Source organism: Hyperolius riggenbachi, chromosome 4 (genome assembly GCF_040937935.1).
Source record: "Hyperolius riggenbachi isolate aHypRig1 chromosome 4, aHypRig1.pri, whole genome shotgun sequence".
NCBI lineage: Eukaryota > Metazoa > Chordata > Amphibia > Anura > Hyperoliidae > Hyperolius > Hyperolius riggenbachi.
Genome location: NC_090649.1, coordinates 183380124 through 183394246, shown reverse-complemented (window position 1 = coordinate 183394246; position 14123 = coordinate 183380124). Strand labels below are relative to the sequence as shown.

The 14123-nt window shown below is 45.4% G+C and overlaps 1 protein-coding gene across 1 annotated transcript in view; it reads right to left on the bottom strand.

Annotated features, from left to right (window-relative positions):
• The window catches only part of MFN1 (mitofusin 1), a 65967-nt gene extending 62505 nt beyond the window's left edge, over nt 1-3462 (bottom strand). Inside the window, exon 1 of the mRNA XM_068281059.1 lies at nt 3194-3462. The gene's annotated coding sequence lies outside the window, so the exon portion shown is untranslated. The remainder of the gene's footprint in view (nt 1-3193) is intronic.
• Between the last annotated feature and the right edge of the window lie 10661 nt (nt 3463-14123).

Below are 14123 nucleotides of genomic sequence, written 5' to 3'. Positions count from 1 at the left end.
GCGGCCACTTCGCGCATTGGCCGGCCAGAACCCGAAGTGGCCAAACTTCGGGTTCTGGCCGTAACATATATAAGAGATTCCTGTGTACACATCATATATACAGTCACAATCAGATATGTATATCTGGCCTTAAAAATACGGGGACTGCTTTATTGAAGCAGCACAAGTAACTAATTTTGATTGGTTTATTTCATTTTTGTGGACTAAGCACAGCTATTACTGTATATATACGTTATTTTTAATGACTATTATCTGAGAAATAGAACATTTTATCATATTTTCTATTTTAATTACAGTTACAAATTCATTAGGAGTCGGAGTCAGTGCATTTTTTCCCGACTCCCGACTCCAGGCACCCAAAATTCCCCCGACTCCGACTCCACGACTCCGACTCCCCAGCCCTGCATGAATTACACAGGGTCACAAGGCAAGACTATATAAAAAGGGCAATACAATAACCACACAAAAAAACAGTCCCGGTGATATTCATTTGCTACACTACAGGTTGCAGCAAAAAAAAAAAACAAAAAAAAAAAACTAAGTATATTACCACCTATCAACTCACACATAAAAATACAGAACATGCAGCACTTCACGTTCAGCTACAGTCTATGACTGTGCAAGTATCACGCATGTGAACACAACTTACACATCATATATCCTGCCTGAAGTGGAGTGACCTTTGCAATAGGAGATTGAGTAGATAAGAAAAGCAAGGACTAGCAATATTCACAGATCTGTATTTTCCCTAAAAATGAAAGAAAGTTTCTATCTGCACAGGAGAGATGCAACAGTACAGCCTTGCATTCACGTGCAAGGCATTCCGCCCAGCGGGGATCAGTACCAGATACTGCATTGCTGAGGCTTTACAGATTAGCAACGTGTTCTCTCACTAGGGTGAGGGGCGTAGGGAGAAGCAATTTGGGGTCTGGTGATCGCCGGATCCCCGAATTACCCTTGCAAGAGGTACTATAGCATCAGTGCTATAGCGGTGCCCAGTTTCGTCTGATTTTACAGATATACCACTTTCACTGTACCCAACCTTCCTCTCTACCAACTCTCTACTACCTACTCCTAACACTAACTGGCTGCAACCTACTCCTAACACTAACAACCCCCCTAACACACACTTAGAGTGTGTTCACACTATGAGCGTTTGCATTTTTAAGCACTGGCGATTTTAGAAGTCGCCCTAAAAGCACTTGTACAATGATTCCCTACGAGAGTGTTCACATATGAGCGGTTCGCTTGCTCAGCAAAGTGCTGCCTGTACCATTTTCGGAGTGCTTTGGCTCAATGGAAGGTATAGGGAAATCGCAAAGCACTTGAAAATGTAGGGCTGCTATGGAGTCGTAGTTGGAGTCAGAGCAATTTTGGGTAGCAGGAGTCGAAGGTTTCATAAACTGAGGAGTCGGAGTATTTTTGTACCAAATCCACAGCCCTGGTAAGTATTAGACTAAGGAGTCGGCCTCATTTTCGGTACCCAGAGTCGGAGTGAGAGTCGGATGATTTTTGTACCGACTCCACAGAAAAAAAAAAAAGCGCTTTGTATAGCGATTTCCCGAGCGCGTCTATGAATAAATACATTGTATTTATTTATTTCCGGGTGAAAGAGTTCACTTCCTGACCAACGTCAAAAAACAATAAATCACTTAGCGCTTTCAACAGCGATTTATAATGTCAACATAGCCTTAGGGATCGTTCACACTACAAGAGTTTTTCTGAGCGATTTGTGATTTTAAAAGCTCTTGATAATGTTATCCTATGTGTGTGTTTTCACTGGAGCGATGTGATTTTGTAAAAATCCCCCATAGCATTGCATTAGCAAGAGCTTTTAAAATCACTAGCGTTTAAAAAGCTCTTGTAGTGTGAACCCGCCCTTAGGGCTAACACTTGGACAATAGTTTATCTCCATCACAACACACTCAGTTATTGGTCCCTCCACAGCCCAAATTGGTAGCAGCCAAATTACCTAACTATTGCAAAACATCAATCTCTACTAGTCTTCTTTAGGGGACCCAACATGATTGGGTGAATGGCACTCTCTCGCACTGCTAGGTTGTAGCAATAATAAGACCACATTATTTGGCCAATTACAACGCTTTGAGCTGTAAGAGGGTACCATGATTAGAGAACTGCTCCCTATGAGGTTTCCTGCTGGGTCCCCTAATGTAGACTAGCACCAAAATTTACTGCTTCTGTTTGCCACTCCTACCAGCTATTTTGCATAAAAAGGACACTTGCTTGCAACTTTCAGAGGAATAGATGGGAAAGGCAAAGATACAGATCTTGTAAACACCTGGCCTGCATTAACATCAACTGTAGTCCTGTCCTATACCCAATCACAATGGTACATTTATTTTCTGGTTGAACTCAATGGACGTATGTCTTTTTTCAACCCAAATAACTATGTAACTATAGGCAGGGCATGCATGTGCAGAAGGCAAATAATTATGTGCCCATCCATATATCAGCTCAAGTCCACCTTCTCTATAGAAACATCAGATGCTACCATGCACATTTCAAGCTCTCACAAGCCACATAAAATGGTGAGGCCTGCATCACTTGAGTTTGAAACTTGAGAAAAGTGTACATAACAAAAACACAAAAATTGGTCCCAAACCCTAAAGGGGCCCATACACTGGTCGATTTTAGCAATCGATTCTATAGAATCGATATCAATGGATTTGTGGCCGATTTTGATGGATTTGACCTATCTGACAGGATGGAAAGTCTAGGTCGATCTGCTGCTGGTAGCAGATCCATGGCCCATAGAGTTGCATTGGATCTAATGGTCGAATAATGCATTTAGATAGATTTCCAATAGATTTAATTCTGAAATTTATTAGAAATCTGTTCCTAGTGTGTGGCACACATCAGATAGATTCCTGTCAGATTCACTTTGACAGGCATATGACAGAAATTATCTGATGGTCGAATCTGCTGCAAATCTATACGTGTATGGTCACCTTTACACACTCCACCAGGAAACATGAACTGTACTACAAACATACCAGCACTGAAAACAAGGTAGCAGTGAAAAAAATGCATATGCCTATGAATGAAATCCAAGTGACATAAGAACTAAAGAGAGAAACAAGCACAGTACATATCTACAAAGAGAGATCCTGTGACATAGAGAACAGCATTTTTCAAGCTGCCATTACATAATGATTAGGAGAAATGTACTCACTGCACGTGAGTCCCCAACAGGCTGCAAGATATGGGTGTATTCCTACAGGAACATGTCAATGACAAGGTGAAGAACAACGAGAAAGCCAGCTGTAGAGTCACAATGATGGTGATAACGAAAGGAGTGAAAGAAGCGCCTGACAGAAGTGTGCTACAGTCACTCTTCTCATCTCCCCACGAGCCGCCACAGCGTCCACGTCTGGCCCGGAACGAAAGCAGCTAACCTACATCCAACTAGGAAGTGCAAGAGTCACACACTGCACGTCACACACTCCCGCTATCAAGCCACGTTCATTGCACTGTCGGTACGCTGCGCTCCACTGTTGGAACGCATAGCTGAAGTAAAAATGTGTGGAGCGCCCTCTTGTGGCTGTTACTATAGTTACAACCTATCCAAAATACAGTATGTTGTGTGATACTGTATATGGGTAAAAAAAGGAGGCTAATATTACAAGAGCTCCCTGCCTCTGCCTTTTGTTTTGTCCATATAACAAATGTGCAGCTGCCTGTCACACACACAGGTAGTCACTGAATGTGCTGGGCCTGGCAGTGGCACACACAGTAGGAATTAAGGTGCCCAAGGCCAGCTGCGACTGACTGACAGGGCTGTATATAATGCAAGTGGGCCACACACACACACACACACACAAAAAAAGAAATAGATCACAGGAACAACATTAGCTCTCAAAAGAGCTGCTGAGGGGGTGCTTTTTTTTTAGCAATAAGAATCAGCAAGGAGCAAGCTAACAAGCCTACAAGATCCTAACTAAGCTTTCCCTATAGCTCTCTGCAGCAGGGAGACTTCTCTAATTACTGCAGGCACACGAGTGAAAAGGCTGATGCTGCCTGCCTTTTATAATGGGGGGGGGGGGGGGGGGCTCCAGGAGGGAGTGTAGCCTGATTGACTACAGTGTGCCTGCTGACTGTGATGTAGAGGGTCAAAGTTGACCCTAATGATGCACTATGGGGGCGAATCGAACTTCCGCAAAAGTTTGCGGTTCGAACTTCTGCAAGCAAACAGTTCGGGCCATCTCTACCTGCTGCATGCGGTGTATCTTCAGGTGTATGATTCAGACATTAACGCAGTGAAGGAGCAGGACTGACTGGCAGCTGCTATTGTTTAAAAGCCTAAACTGTTAATATGGCAGCCACTATATGCTTCTGCATTCAGGTTTCCTTTAAAATACCCCTAAAACAGGGAAAAAAAATATTGAACAAAACCCATGGTGGGCTAGATTATGTCATCCATAGCTCCTGGTGCTGCTCATTGCCTTGCTGTCCCTCTCGTTCCCCATGCCTGGTCCTCATCATTCTCCAGCCTCCCAGAAGCTCCCCCGAGTGGCTTTGATTGATTCAGAACTACCCATGTTAGTTTTGTGGATGAGCACTACATTTAGTTGTGCATGTATGGTTTTGGAACTTGTGTCTGCAAAGTTCTGAATCACTCGCCACCATTGGGGGGAACTTACAGAATGGAGAAAGCCAGTCGAATACTTACAGGATCTTCTCAAAAAATTAGCATATTGTGATAAAGTTCATTATTTTCTGTAATGTACTGATAAACATTAGTCTTTCATATATTTTAGATTCAAATACACACACCTGAAGTAGTTCAAGCCTTTTATTGTTTTAATATTGATGATTTTGGCATACAGCTCATGAAAACCCACATTTCCTATCTCAAAAAATTAGCATATTTCATCCGAGCAATAAAAGAAAAGTGTTTTTAAAACAAAAAAAGTCAACCTTCAAAGAATTATGTTCAGTTATGCACTCAATACTTGGTCGGGAATCCTTTTGCAGAAATGACTGCTTAAATGTGGCGTGGCATGGAGGCAATCAGCCTGTGGCACTGCTCAGGTGTTATGGAGGCCCAGGATGCTTCGATAACAGCCTTAAGCTCATCCAGAGTGTTGGGTCTTGCGTCTCTCAACTTCCTCTTCACAATATCCCACAGATTCTCTATGGGGTTCAGGTCAGGAGAGTTGGCAGGCCAATTGAGCACAGTAATACCATGATCAGTAAACCATTTACCAGTGGTTTTGGCACTGTGAGCAGGTGCCAGGTCGTGCTGAAAAATGAAATCTTCATCTCCATAAAGCTTTTTAGCAGATGGAAGCATGAAACCACTTTTGAACCAGAAAAAGCGACAGAAACTCCTGACCTGGGCTACAGAGAAGCAGCACTGGACTGTTGCTCAGTGGTCCAAAGTACTTTTTTCGGATGAAAGCTACTTTTACATGTCATTCGGAAATCAAGGTGCCAGAGTCTGGAGGAAGACTGGGGTGAGGGAAATGCCAAAATGCCTGAAATCCAGTGTCAACAGTACCCACAATCAGTGATGGCCTGGGGTGCCATGTCAGATGCTAGTGTTTTATCAAGGGCAGGGTCAACGCAGCTAGCTATCAGGAGATTTTGGAGCACTTAATGCCTCCTATGGAGTTGAAGATTTCATTTTTCAGCACGACCTGGCACCTGCTCACAGTGCCAAAAACCACTGGTAAATTGTTTACTGATCATGGTATTACTGTGCTCAATTGGCCTGCCAACTCTCCTGACCTGAACCCCATAGAGAATCTGTGGGATATTGTGAAGAGAAAGTTGAGAGATGCAAGACCCAACACTCTGGATGAGCTTAAGGCCGCTATCGAAGCATCCTGGGCCTCCATAACACCTGAGCAGTGCCACAGGCTGATTGCCTCCATGCCACGCCGCATTGAAGCAGTCATCTCTGCAAAAGGATTCCCGACCAAGTATTGAGTGCATAACTGAACATAATTATTTGAAGGTTGACTTTTTTGTTTTAAAAACACTTTTTTTTTATTGGTCGGATGAAATATGCTAATTTTTTGAGATAGGAAATTTGGGTTTTCATGAGCTGTATGCCAAAATCATCAATATTAAAACAATAAAAGGCTTGAACTACTTCAGTTGTGTGTAATGAATCTAAAATATATGAAAGTCTAATGTTTATCAGTACATTACAGAAAATAATGAACTTTATCACAATATGCACATTTTTTGAGAAGATCCTGTAGACCATCAGGGACTCTGAATGGAAGGGACCCTAAAGACAACAACCAGCATGTTCTTCCCCTGATTCAGGGATACTTTAAGGACCACAAGGACAGGGAAAATAAATCACTTTATTTACATATTTATACAGTCTGTAAATTTACTGACAGTTGGCAACACTGAACCAAGCCGTATATCGGTATTCTATTGACAATACTAATAGAATTATAGTATTAGTAATAAAAAGATAGATGCACAGCACTTAGGCTAGGAGCACACTAGGCAGTGCAAAAAAAAACATGCATTTTCTGCACTATGCATTTTTAATTTTTGGCTGCGTTTTTGGTATGTTCTTGTATACGTTTGCATTTGGTGTTTGTGCATTGTGTGAGTGTGTGTTATGCTTTGCTGCTAGTGTAAGCTTTGAGTGCAAGGTCCCATTATTACAATGGTTTAAGGGCTGGCTCTCACTATGAGCATTTTGAGGGTTTTTTTAATCGCTAGCTATTCTAAAATCACTGTAGAAGTTACATAATGAAATCCTATGTGAGTGTTCACACATAAGCAATTATATAGTTTTTAAAAAAATTTCCATTTCCATTTTCAAGTGATTTGAATGGCAATTTTGTGAGCGTTTTTCAAGCACATTTTCTTTTCAAAGACATTATGTTCTGGGTCAGAGTGCATTTCCTGTTTGTCTGCACACACAAAATCACAAAACAAAATAATCCGAAAAATAATAATCCGAACATTTGTACTGAATAGCGCTTTTCTCCTGTCGGACTCAAAGCGCTCAAGAGCTGCAGCCACTGGGACGCTCTCAAGAGGCCACCCTGCAGTTGCAGGATGCATGTATGTGTGTGTGCGTTCCCTATATTTACAGGTCAATAACCCCAGTTGCTTTGAGTGCAAGGATTGATATTGATTGGCATCTTTCAAGCTCACGTGCTGCTCAAACCACCTCTGGAGCATGATCCTCCCCAGGACAACCATCCATGTCCCCTAAAAAAAAAAGAAAATAGTGGAGCTAAGCATGCACACACAATGCTTTGGGGGGGGGGGGGGGGTTTATCCTTACCCCTGAATGGCTTGTCTAGGACTCCTTCAGCTCAGTGGGAACAGTCCCTTTGCGACCGGACAGCCAGAACACTGGATGGCCACTAGACAACAAACACCAGTTTTCAATTTTACCCCACTTTGTATTTTTTTTATACAAAGGCAGTCTAACCTAGGCCATTTCCCGCAGCCTGACTAGGCTGTGCGTTTTGAAGAAACTCATTGAGGAACTAACCACCTCCATCTGGCCTACTTGGGACTCAGCATGTGAATCCTTTATCTATATGAACCTGAAGAATTTTGTACAAGAATTATGCTTTTTTGACAAGCAAAACAGCATTTTGGCTCCATTTGAGACCCAAATTGTCAAACTTGTAGTGTAATTATACGTTAACTAACGGGGAGGAGCACACTTTATTCTTTGAGTCACGGATTCTATTATGAACCTGATATTGAATTTTCATCTCAACATCATTTGCAAAAGGGTGTGCAGACATGTTTGTAAGTTCACATTTTCTGTAAAGTATGTAATTATATAATTTTGCCACATGGCCACAACAGATTCCTGGAGTGCAATACGGCTGCCCACACTTGCAAGTGGCTATGCGCATATGCGTGCATGTCACAAATGGATCGCAAATGACATGCAGAAGTAAGGGGTAGTGGAATGCAAGGGAGCCGGCAGCTGAAGGAAGTTCATGCGGATACTGGATGTCAGGAGCAATTGGCGCGCTGGGCTGGAGTGGACAGAGCTACTGTATGGGCTTAAAGGACAACCGAGGTGACATGATGAGATAGACATGTGTAAGTACAGTGCCAAACACACAAATAACTAGGCTGTATTTTTTTTTCTTTCTCTACTTGAAAGAGTTAAAGGATACCACAACTGACATGTGGCATAATGAGATAGACATGGGTATGTACAGTGCCTAGCACACAAATAACTATGCTGTGTTCCTTTTTTTCTTTCTCTGCCTGAAAGAGGTAAATATCAGGTATGTAAGTGGCTGACTCAGTCCTGACTCAGACAGGAAGTGACTACAGTGTGACCTTCACTGATAAGAAATTCCAACTATAAAACACTTTCCTAGAAGAAAATGGCTTCTGAGAGCAAGAAAGAGATAAAAAAGGGGGAAATTCTTATCAGTGAGGGTCACACTGTAATCACTTCCTGTCTGAGTCAGGACTGAGTCAGCCACTTACATACCTGATATTTACCTATTTCAGGCAGAGAAAGAAAAAAAGGAACACAGCATAGTTATTTGTGTGCTAGGCACTGTACATACCCATGTCTATCTCATTATGCCACATGTCAGTTGTGGTATCCTTTAAACATCAAGTATGCAAGTGACAGTTTCTATCCAGGTCAGACTGGGTCAGATTATAGCATAACCCCCACTGATACAGCCACAAAACACTTTCCTGTTAGTAAATGGCTTTTGAGAGCAGGAAAGAGATAAATAGGGTCAATATTTCATAGATTTGAGCTCTGGTATACTTCAATGAAGGTGTCCTTGAGCAGAGACAATGAAAAAGTAAAAACTTAAAAACTAGTTTTAAATATAAAATAAAACCGTGGGACCGGCAAAAGCCAAAATCGGTTGTGCTGAGAGTGGGCATCATTCTACTGTCCAGCAATTGTACGAGTGCCACATGAATAGGAAATGAGTACTGCCAAAGGGCCCTAAATGGTTTTAGGACCCGCAGATGTAAGTGATTCTTGCCAAATTCACTGTGGATGATTTTAACGTTTGAAACTAAAATAGAAGCTTGCTTGGCACTGAGGGTGTCCCTCTTGTTTATATCTTCCCACCTGTGAGGCTGGAGGTGACAGCAAGGTAGAGGAAGATAGCCGGCAAGAGAGGAGTTTGGAGTGTATTTGTATGTGGGCCTATCCTGCATTGTATTGACTGTGTTTGGGATGGAGTCCACCTGTTGGCAGCTTATCTGAACACTCAGCAACTAAAGGCACGTTAATCAATTAGGGCCTGAGCCCACTAATGCAGTTGTGTCCGCTGTTCAGCAAAACATCAATGTTACAGATGCTGAAATGCGGACACAACTGCGCACAACTGTGTTAGTGGGCTCAGGCCCTTAGGCATCAGCACTCGCAGCTTTGTGTTGCAACAGATCCCTTTTTTGCATAGCTGAAATTCCTGTTGCAAATCGCCTTCAGCTGAAGGTGGCTATACACTGGTCGATTTGCCATCAGATCGACCAACAGATAGATCCCTCTCTGATCGAATCTGATCAGAGAGGGATCGTATGGCTGCCTTTACTGCAAACAGATTTTTAATCAATTTCACTATGAAACCGATTCACAATCTGTGGAGCTGCTGCCGCACCAGCCACCCCCCCCCCCCCCCACATACATTACCTGATCCGGCTGGCGCGAGTCCCCCAGTCTCCGCTGCCTTCTCCGCACTCGGCTCCAGCTTTACTTTACTTCCTGCCGGGGGAAGTTTAAACAGTAGTGTAGCCTGCCGGAGCCCAGCGAAGGAACATCGTTGACAGTGGGGACATGCGCCAGCGGAGCAGGTAATGTATTGCTGCTAGCGTCGGTCATTCGAACGCTGCTATTGACGGACTCCCGACCCGCCGGCGATCGAAATCTTCCGCACGGACCGATCGATTTCGGACGGAAATCATATCAGAGGGAAAATCGTTAAGTGTATGGGCCCCTTTAGAGATAAAACAATTTGTCTTGGAAAAATTTGCATCTCTATAATCACTCCTACTCTTAATCCAAACACATTCCTGATGTCTTTATACAGGGACCTCATAATTTAGGTCTATGGACAAAATTCCCAGGAGCAGTAGTGAATAATCTCCCTCTGCCTGGCTCCTGTGTGCAGCTGGCCTCTTCCTCCAGCCTCAAGATGTACTGTGACAAAGTAATTCCACATTCATGAAGTTCTGCATGAAAAAAACCCCACAAAACTATTATGGTAGGAGTATTGCAGTTAAGCTAAGCACACACTTGTAATAAGTCTTTGGAAAAGGAAAGATCACAGGCCAATTTTACCACCTTCCATGTAGTATGAGAGCATACCTACACAGTCTTTTATATTAACCACCCTGGTGTTCTATTTCCCCAGGATTTCCGTGCAAAAAGTGGTTCAATTAATTTCCCATAATTTTCAACCAATTTTTTTTTTTGCAATCTTTTTTTTTTATATTGAATTCAATACAGGTTATTGTATTGAGTTAAATTTAAAAAAAAAGTGTTTGCTGCGAGATTTTGATGATGCTGTGTGACACTGGTTCCATCAACGCCGATCGACGGGGGACATGTGATCTCCAAGGGAGAAGCAAAATCCGCCAAGGGACATGGAAGAAGGCACTGGGGAAGCTATCAGAGGTACGCGACGAGGGATCAGCATGCCAATGGTGAGTATAAGACCCAGATGTATAGCCAGATGTGCAGCCAGGTGTAGTTAGCCAGATGTGCAGCCAGGTATAGTTAGCCAGATGTATAGCCAGGTGTAGTTAACCAGATGTATAGCCAGGTATAGTTAGCCAGATGTATAGCCAGGTATAGTTAGCCAGATTTATAGCCAGGTATAGTTAGCCAGATGTATAGCCAGATGTGCAGCCAGGTGTAGTTAGCCAGATGTATTAGCCAGGAATAGTTTAGCCAGATGTTTTGCCAGGTATATAGGGAGCAAGATGTTTGCCAGGTGTATAGAAGACAGATGTGCAGCCAGGTGTATAGGAGACAGATGTGCAGCCAGGTGTAGGGAGTCATATGTATAGGGAGCCAGGTTTGCGGGTGCCTCTGCCCCCCCCCCATTGCCCCCTGACTCTGGCCGGGTGTCCCTTCTGTGGGGGGGCTCCCCTTCTGTGCTGGCTGGTAGTGGCCGGTGGGGATCCCCTCTGTGGGGGATCCCCATACTGTGCGTGCAGGTGGCTGGGTGGCCCTTCTGTGTGTGTGTGGGGTATCCCCTTCTATGGGGGCTAGTCATGGTCGGTCGGGGACACCCCCTTCTGTGGTGGGGGGGAGGTGGGTGTCCCCATCTATGAGGGCTGTGGGTGGCCTCTCCCTCCTCTTCCCCCCATCCCTTCCGATCCCCCGTGCCCCCCCCCCCCCCCAATCCTGTGTCTCCCCCGTCAGAAGCCCTGATCTACTCACCTGAGGGCTTGCTCCTGCGGCGGAAGCGGCGCACTTCCTCCTCCATCGCGAAGTCTCGTGTTCTCTAATTACTGTACGCGGCTTGGTGACGTCACCAAGCCGCGTAGTCACCAAGCCGCGTACTGTAATTACAGAGACCGGGACTTCGGCGATGGAGATGGAGGGTGTGCATCTCGGCCAGCGCAGGAGAAAGCCCTCAGGTGAGTAAAGCAGGGCTTCTGACTGACAGGGGGGAGACACGGGATGGGGGGGGGGGGGCACAGGATCGGGGGTGAGGGGGGCACGGGGGACAGAGAGGGAGGAGGGAGAGGCCACCCACAGCTCTCATAGAAGGGGACACCCACCTCCCCCCCCCGCACAGAAGGGGGTGTCCCCGACCGGCCAAGACCAGCCCCATGGGGGGATACCCCCCCCCCCACACACTACAGGGTCACCCGCACGCACATTACGGGGATGCCCCCTCCCGTACCGGCCACTACCAGCCAGCACAAAAGGGGACACCCTCCCCCCGCACAGAGGGGATCCCCGCACCAGCCACCCGCAGCACAGAAGGGGAATCCCGCACGCTGCTGAGCACATTCTCTGCTCCGATGGCTGCACAGGGATTCCCCAGGGTGGCTGGATGCTAGTTCTGCACGCTGTGGGTAGCACAGATCGCTACCCACAGCGTGCTGACAGGCATCCAGCCATCCTGGGGAATCCCTCTGATGAGGGAAAAGTGCAGCCGGCGGGGCAGAGAAACAAGAAATCTCCCTGGCAGTATTGAAGAGCTCAGCTCGTCAATACCGCTTTCAGCAAGTTTTTCCTGGACGAGCTGAGCTCGTCAATACCACCAGGGTGGTTAAAGTGGATCCGAGATAAACTTTTACTCATTGCAGAATTGTGTTCCTTTCATATAGTTTATAGGGCATTCTTCAAGCCAAATACTTTTTTGTTGTAATACTCTAATTTCCTATAAACTAAACAAGCCTCGCCCACAGCTCCTTTTGTGCCTTGGCACTGTAGCAAGGGCTTATGGGAGCTCAGTCTGGGCAGGAAGAGGTGGTTACTAGCCATTGATTTCGGAGGAAGGAGGAGAGGGGACTGAATTTACACACAGACAAGCTGATAGCATCTCTAGCCCTCAGCATGTGACACACAGAACATGGCTGCCCTCATTGTATCACCTGAATAACTAATCACAAACTTTTGAAGCTGTTTGCCGCTTGATATGCCCTGTAAACTATCTAAACTTTAAATATATATAGACAAGTTACTTGTTAAAGTTAGTTGTTCATCTCGGATCTGCTTTAAGCTGTGTACTCCCACCAGATAAGAATCTTTGCAAGATGCTGTACACATGCCAAAAAATCAGTATCTACAAAAGATCAGTTCCTGCATAATGCACTCATAGTCTATGATATCTGCAGATCTCATACACACCTCGTTTAACAGACATTGATCTGCAGATCAGATAGGATGGATCTCAGTGTTCACCCCAGAATTATTTTTTTTTAGCCGGGTGGCATGAAAAGGTAGCCGGGTGGGGTGCGAGGGGGGAATGCAAGGTTGGAGCAACTCTGCTTACAGCATAGGAGGAAATGAGCCGATGACAGCCGGGTGCTCACCCAAATTAGCCGGGTGGAGCACCTGGCTAAAAGAGCCTGGGGAGAACACTGGATCTTCAGATGAATGTCTATTAAACAAGGTGTGTATAAGATCTGCAGATATCAGAGTATGAATGCATTTTGAAGATACTTATCTTTTGCATGTGTACAGCATCTTTTGTACAGTACTTTGCAAAGATTTATATCTGATGGGGAGTTCAGCTCAATAGAATAGACTGTCTAGGTATGGCTCTTATACTACATGGAGGGTGGTAAAATTGGTCTGTGATCTTTTCCAAAGGCTTTTAACTCAAGTGTGTACTTAGCTTTATACAAACCAGGCATGTGTTGCTTCTCTAATTTGGGCTTACTTTATCATATTTGAGGAAGGAGACGGTAGGTGAACTTAAAGAGACTCTACGTTTAACCCCCCCCCGGGCAAGATGCGGGAAGCGCTTCCTTGTGGAGGCAGAGCTTTGGGCTGTAGACTTACTCTACTCGAGTCAATTCCCGCTGATCACTGCCTCTCCCAGCCCCTCTCAATCTTCATTCACTGAGAGGGGCAGGGGAGAGGCGGCGATCCGCGGGGATTGACGTGAATGGAGGCAGAGCTGCTTCCCGAACAGCAAATTCCACGACTCCATGAAAGTCGTGGATGTTTGCCCCGGTATTTGGGGGGTTTAAATGTAGCGATCTGCCACGGGGATGCGGCGTTTTAGCTTGTGCTATAATGCTGAAGACAACTGTTAAATAAAAAGTGCAATTTTAGGAGACTTCAGAGTCTCTTTAACCATCTTAGCGGTATGGACGAGCTCAGCTCGTCCATCACCGCCGATGGCTGCCGCTCAGGCCCTGCTGGGCCGATTTGGATGAAATAAAGAGCAGCACACGCAGCCAGCACTTTGCCAGCCGCGTGTGCTGCCCGATCGCCGCCGCTCTGCGGCGATCCGCCGCGAGCAGCGGCGAAAGAGGGTCCCCCAGCCGCCTGAGCCCTGCGCAGCCGGAACAAATAGTTCCGGCCAGCGCTAAGGGCTGGATCGGAGGCGGCTGACGTCAGGACGTCGGCTGACGTCCATGACGTCACTCCGCTCGTCGCCATGGCGACAGGAGAAGCCAAACACGGAAGGCTGCTCATTGCGGCC